General features: G+C 42.6%; 1 long non-coding RNA gene across 1 annotated transcript; it reads right to left on the bottom strand.

Annotated features, from left to right (window-relative positions):
• Window positions 1-1052: 1052 nt before the first annotated feature.
• LOC120935361 lies at window positions 1053-2154 on the bottom strand. The gene is made up of 3 exons (XR_005748432.1): window positions 1787-2154; window positions 1463-1602; window positions 1053-1298 (listed from the first exon to the last, which is right to left on the bottom strand). It is a non-coding gene; the product is annotated as an uncharacterized LOC120935361 (long non-coding RNA).
• Window positions 2155-6393: the final 4239 nt, after the last annotated feature.

Below are 6393 nucleotides of genomic sequence, written 5' to 3'. Positions count from 1 at the left end.
CCGCCCTACAAGGGACATGCGATGAATCAGATTTTGCAGGGACTCGTAGGAGGTAAGTATAGCTGCCTCCAGAGCAGTGGCCGCATTGTTGGCTTCAGGATAAAACCACCAATGTGCATGGGCCAGCTGTGAGGCAATATAATAGGTCTGGAGGCAGGGTAGGGCAAGCCCGCCCTCCAGTACCGGCCATTGGAAGGTATTCTTGGCAATCCTGACCACTCCCCCTCCAGAGAAAGGAGGTAAGGATGGAATCTATTTCCTTAAATTTGACTTTCGTGACATATACTGGTGAGTTACCCAGGATATATAAAAGTGAACCAACTTCTCTAAAAGGGGCATCTACACTGATAATGAGGGTCCCAACAGTGCCCACCAGTGCTTCTGTGCCCACAATTGCTGCCCACCTATCAGTGCTGCCTATCAGTGCCTCCTCATCAGTGTCCACCAGTACCAGTGCCAGTCCCACATTATCAGTGCAGCCTATAAGTGAAGGAGAAAAATTACTTGTTTGCAAAACTTCATAACAAACTATTAAAACATTTTTATTTTTTTCAAAATGTTCGGTCTTTATTTATTTTGCAAAACCCCAATGGTGATTAAATACTACCAAAAGAAAGCTCCACTTGTGTAAAAAAATTACTGCTTTCAACACCCATCAGTGCCTGCTCATCAGTGCTGCCTATCAATGCCTTTCATCAGTGCTGCCTATCCGTGCCCACCAGAATAAAAAAGTCAAATTTGTGTTACTTATAATAAATGGTAATTAAAATAATTATAATTTTAAAAGTACCTCTTTGATCAGATGTGTAAAAAAAATGTTTTTCTTAGAATATGATTCTCTCCTTTTTCTGGGCCTATAGTCCTTTGCTCCACTCTTTATATGTATAGACAAGGGGGAGGACTTGGAGTCCCTAATAAAAATGTTATTTGGCAGCACAAATCTCTCAACTAACTGTAGTCCATGCAACCATGGTCACTACTGGAGCTCCCTGTGTGGCAATTCCCATATTATGGAAAAAACATGAAATACCCCCTCAAGGGTGGGACTTTATAAGTGACACAAACACGTGAATGAGTAGAAAAATATATAGCAAATTTATTTAAACAATTTAAGTCAGGACATCATACAGTGTCCTAGCAAGGATAAAAGACCACATGCAAGTGGTATACAGATCCTATTTGTAAAGCAATAAAACAGACATGAGACAAAAATTGGTCCAACCCGACAGCCGTTTCGGTATCTGTGATCCTTCTTCAAGGGGTATTACAGACGATCATTGTGTCAGAGAAATACATGTCTATTAGAAAAGAGATATATACATATATTACATAGAAAAAATTCAACTTAAACAATATTTACAACTCAAGTGACCGAAATTGTTAAAAAACATGGGGAAGGGGAGACAAGAAAAGGACAGCCATACAACTATGTCATTTATCAAAACAGATATGAGCTACTTACAGTCAATAAGATCTGTAGATAGAATCCTGTCTCAGTGTGAAAGTACGCCAAAAACAAGGGGAGAATGCTGTATATGGAGATCAATGTCTCTGTGTTCACGGGGAGGATATACAATCATAGCCTACCAAAAAGGTCCACGCCTAGGGAAGGAAGGGAAAGAGGAAAGAAGAAAAAATAAATAAATAAATAAATAAATTATATATATATATATAATATGTATATATCATTATTTGTTGCATTCAAAGAGTTAAATGCAGACACACATTTATAGCAAAAAAGAGTAACCCCATAGAGCTGGTAATCCAAAAATGGAGAGTAACTTACCAGATATGGAAATCCATATAGGAGAGGGTATGCATGTGCCAGAGAACAAAAGTTCAGCCACAAGGAGACAAACTACCCAGATTATCCAATGTTTCAGGAAGGGTGAATTGCTGGGTGATCGCAGGCAGAGATCACTGGAAAAAGGAATTTAGGAGTATATATAAATAATATGTATGGCTAGTCTGGTGAAGTGTGCATAAAGGCACAGCACCAAAAACAAACAATAAGCCAAACATCAACAACCAGTGGTCCTACCTGCATGTGAGAAGTCTCCATAAGTCCAGCAGACGCCATGACAGTCAGAGACAATAGTGTCTGCAATGGGCTTAAATAGAGTCCATTGGTGGCTATGGCGCATGCGCGCGCGCACGTGCTGCGTAGTGACGCAATTGCGTCTTGGGAAAAAAAAAAAAAAAACGGGATGGGCTTGAATAGAGTACATTAGCGGCATAGGCGCATGCGCGCGCGTATGTGCTGCGTAATGACGCAATTGCGGAAATGACGCTATTGTGATGAAACTCGCAAGTGGACACCAGCACATTGATATCAATGCGGTGACTACACTCGAACAATTATTGCCTGCACAGTCCAAATACATTTAACAGACGCCATGATAGTCAAAAGTATGGACGTCGCATGTGTCGATCAGCATGGTAACACCATTGCTGCAATGACACATGTAGTAGCGTTGGCATGATGACGCAATCGCGGCAGACGGGTATAAAGTCGCAATTATATCAATGTCAATATGGTGATTCCATATATGACATTGATCAAAAATTGAAAATAAAATTAAATTAAAAATTGAAAATGATAAAGGGAGGAGATATCACTTAAATAAGTGATATTGCCAGTGCCAATCCACCCTTACACAAGTATATAACCCGAATTAGGATGACAATGCCATCAATACGGGGAAAAAAATAAAATAAAAAAAGGGGGGGGGGGTGGAAAAGAAAGAAAGAAGGAAGGGAGATGGAGAGGGCCTTTCGCACAGGGCGTGCCGGATATCGCCCAAATAATGGGAAGGAGCCGGCATGGAGTGTGCGCTGACGCAAGAAAGCAGTAATTACTGCAAATATGGGGGGCAAACATAACAAAACCCAGGTGGTGAACCGTAGGTGCGCATGACATGCCCCCCACGTGCGTCAGGTGGGGGCCAAACAGATACCCTCACCCGCGAAGCATTATACAGCAAATGAGTGTACAAAAAATGGTCGTACATAGTAGAGCATGGATATTTGGAGGTCAAACAAAATGGAGAGGAGGGGGGATGGATGTGGAGAAATCTATTCCTCCCATCCCCCGGAGGAAAATCCCTCCAGAAAAGGGCGATAGCTAACTATTTCATTAAGGCCTGGTTTTCTAGTAGCATCTAGCATGGCTATCCATCTTGTCTCCCTCTGCAGCAAGGTCCTATTCCAGTCGCCCCCTCTACTGTTGGGGTGTATTCTATCCAAAATGAGGAATTTGATTTTAGGGATCATCCCACCATGGGCGTCTCGAATATGGCGCCCCAGGGGGAGGTCTGGGTCTGCTTTCCGCATACATGTAATATGTCTGGAAGCGCGTTTAAAGAAAGGTTGTTTCGTTTTTCCAACGTAAAAAGCCCCACAGTGGCATGAAAGTAGATATACCACTCCAGGTGTTTTGCAGTTCGCAAAGTGGGAAGGTCTGAAAGTTTTACCATCAGGTAATAGAATATTGTCCCCAATGTTCATATATTGACACAGATTGCATCCTCCACATCGGAAGGTGCCAGGCCTTTTACATGGATCTGTGCGAAATTCACCCACGTATTCACTCTGAGTAAGGCTATCTTTGAGTGACTTGGTTTTACGGTAAGTGATCAAGGGTCTTAATGGTACATAGGGGGCTAGTAATGGATCTACACTTAGCAGATGCCAATGTTTAGAGATAATCCTGCCCACATGTTTGCTCTGCCTATTAAACCTGGTAATGATCCGAAGGGCATTTGGATTTGCATCGGTCGGTAATTTCTTACATTGTTTTTTCTTGGTAAGTAGGTCATTTCTTGGTCTGGCACTGGCTTTTTGAGGCAAGTTAAAGAGTAGCCTCTTAGAAGGAGCCGATCTCTTAGCTTGTCAGCTTCTATTTTAAAGGTCTCATCCTTTGTACAGTTGCGGCGTAGCCGCAAGTACTGGCCAAAAGGAATAGATCTAATTAAAGATACAGGATGTGCGCTTTGTGCATGTAGAATAGAATTACATGCAGTGTCCTTTCTAAACAACGCACTTGTAAGTTTACCAGATGGGTCTTTCTCAATGGTCACATCCAAAAAATTGATTGAAACATCACTATAAGTCATGGTGAAGGTTAAATTGTATGTGTTGTCATTCATGGCTGAAAGGCATGCTAATAACATTTGGGGGGTACCCGTCCAGACCAGCAGGATATCCTCAATATATCGACTCCAGTGTATAATGTGGTCTGTTAGGGGCAAGTAAGCCTCCTCAGACAGAAACCCCTGCTCCCACTCCCCCAGGTACAGGTTTGCGTAGCTTGGGGCACAAGAAGTCCCCATAGCCACGCCCTGTACCTGGAGGAAGTGGGAGCCATCAAATGAAAAAACGTTTCGAGTAAGAACATGTTCCAAGGCTGAAAGCAAAAAATTATCAAAGGTCCGGTTGTCTCGATGGGATTGGGATAAAGTGTGTCTGATCACCTCGATGCCCCTCCGGTGGGGAATGGAGCTATAGAGAGCCTCCACATCAATAGCCACCAGAAGGGCATCAGGGGGAACAGACAGACCATCCAGTTGTTGGAGAAGGTGCAATGTATCTTGAACAAAGGAGGGTAAATTATTGACATATGGACGTATTTGTTCGTCTATAAATTTACTAATGTTTTCTGTGATACTGCCACAACCCGAAACGATAGGACGTCCGGGGGGTGGTATCTTGTTTTTATGAATCTTGGGAAGACTATAAAACGTGGGAATTCTGGGGTGCATAGTCCTTACAAAATTCCACGTTTGAAGATTAATGGTTTTTATAGCATACGCATTGTCAATAAGTTTGTAAAATTCTTCATAAAACTTATTGATCTGCAGCCTAGAAATTTTGGTATACCATTCATTGTTGCTCAAGATTTTTAGACACATCTCTTTGTATTGCTGGTTATTCATAATTACTATATTACCGCCCTTATCCGCTGGTTTGATAGTTAAAGCGGTCCTCCACCCTAAAGTGGAGTCCCGCTGATCGGAACCCTCCCCCCCTCCGGTGTCACATTTGACACCTTTCAGGGGGGAGGGGGGTGCAGACACCTGTCTAAAGACAGGTATTTGCACCCACTTCCGGCCACACGCTACGGGCGAAAGACGGGCATTCCGTCACATCCCGTCTGTCGCCCGTTGTGTGCTGGGAACACTCGGCTCCCAGCACACAGCGTGTGAGCCAATCGGCGGGCGCAGCGCGACTCGCGCATGCGCCGTAGGGAACCGGGCAGTGAAGCCGCAGCGCTTCACTTCCTGGTTCCCTCACCGTGGATGGAGGGGGGAGCAGCAGGGTGACGAGCGATCGGCTCATCCTCTGCTGCGATCACCGCTGGACTCCAGGACAGGTAAGTGTCCTTATATTAAAAGTCAGCAGCTGCAGTATTTGTAGCTGCTAGCTTTTAATATATTGTTTTAGTGGCACATCCGCTTTAATTGTGTTTGTTTGATAAGGTTATCTAGAGCAAGTTTTTCTTTTTTGGTCAAATTAGATGAGCAGTTGGGGTGAAAATTTAATCTGTTGATGTCCCTAGACACCATGGTTAGGAACGCGTTCAGATTCATATTGGCGTTTAGAGCGGGAAATTTATCCGATTTTTTCTTTAATGATGATTGTATTTTAGGTAAAATTATTGTTTTTTCTGGAACAACAGACGTCAATAAGTTGTCCAAATCGATTTTATCAATTAGATCTCTATCATCATGGTCCTCTGATAAATCGACCAGGAACTTTACATCGTGTTCATGTTGGATTAGTTCAGCTTCCTTTGCATCGGGAATATGCTTATTTTTGTCATACATACTTTTTAGGAGTAGTTTTCTTGAAAAAAGATGTAGATCTTTTATGGTTTCAAATCTATCTACATCTGTATCCGGGCAGAAGCTGAGACCCCTTGAAAGGACTGATAGTTCATCTAAAGACAGGGTATAATCAGAAAGGTTAATAATGTTTAAATTTTTTTCCTCATTAGATTGCATAGAGTTCAGCTATGATGTCATATTTGTTGTATTGGTGTCCGTCAGGGGATCCCCCCTGTCCGGCGCTCCAATATGAGGAAAAAGTATGCTAGAGGTTGATTGTTCAACCCCTCCCCCACGTGGTCCAGATAATTTGTTACTTGCACCCTCACCATCAACTAGACCTGAGTTGACTTCCACTGTGCATTGTTTTTTGTTAATGCCTTTATTGGGAGATTTCCATTTATTCTTAAATGTTTTTTTCTTCTTAGGATTGGATACCTGAGAGGAAGAGGAGAGAGAGGAGTTCAAAGAAGTATTGGACCCCTTCTCTCTACCCGTGTCTCGCTTTTTATTGGATTTCTGACTAGCATTAAAATTGCTTTTATTATGCCAATGGTATGCCCTTGAT

Source organism: Rana temporaria, chromosome 4 (assembly GCF_905171775.1).
Source record: "Rana temporaria chromosome 4, aRanTem1.1, whole genome shotgun sequence".
Lineage (NCBI taxonomy): Eukaryota > Metazoa > Chordata > Amphibia > Anura > Ranidae > Rana > Rana temporaria.
The sequence above is the reverse complement of the archived record's forward strand: the minus strand, read 5'-3'. Positions and strand labels throughout refer to the sequence as shown.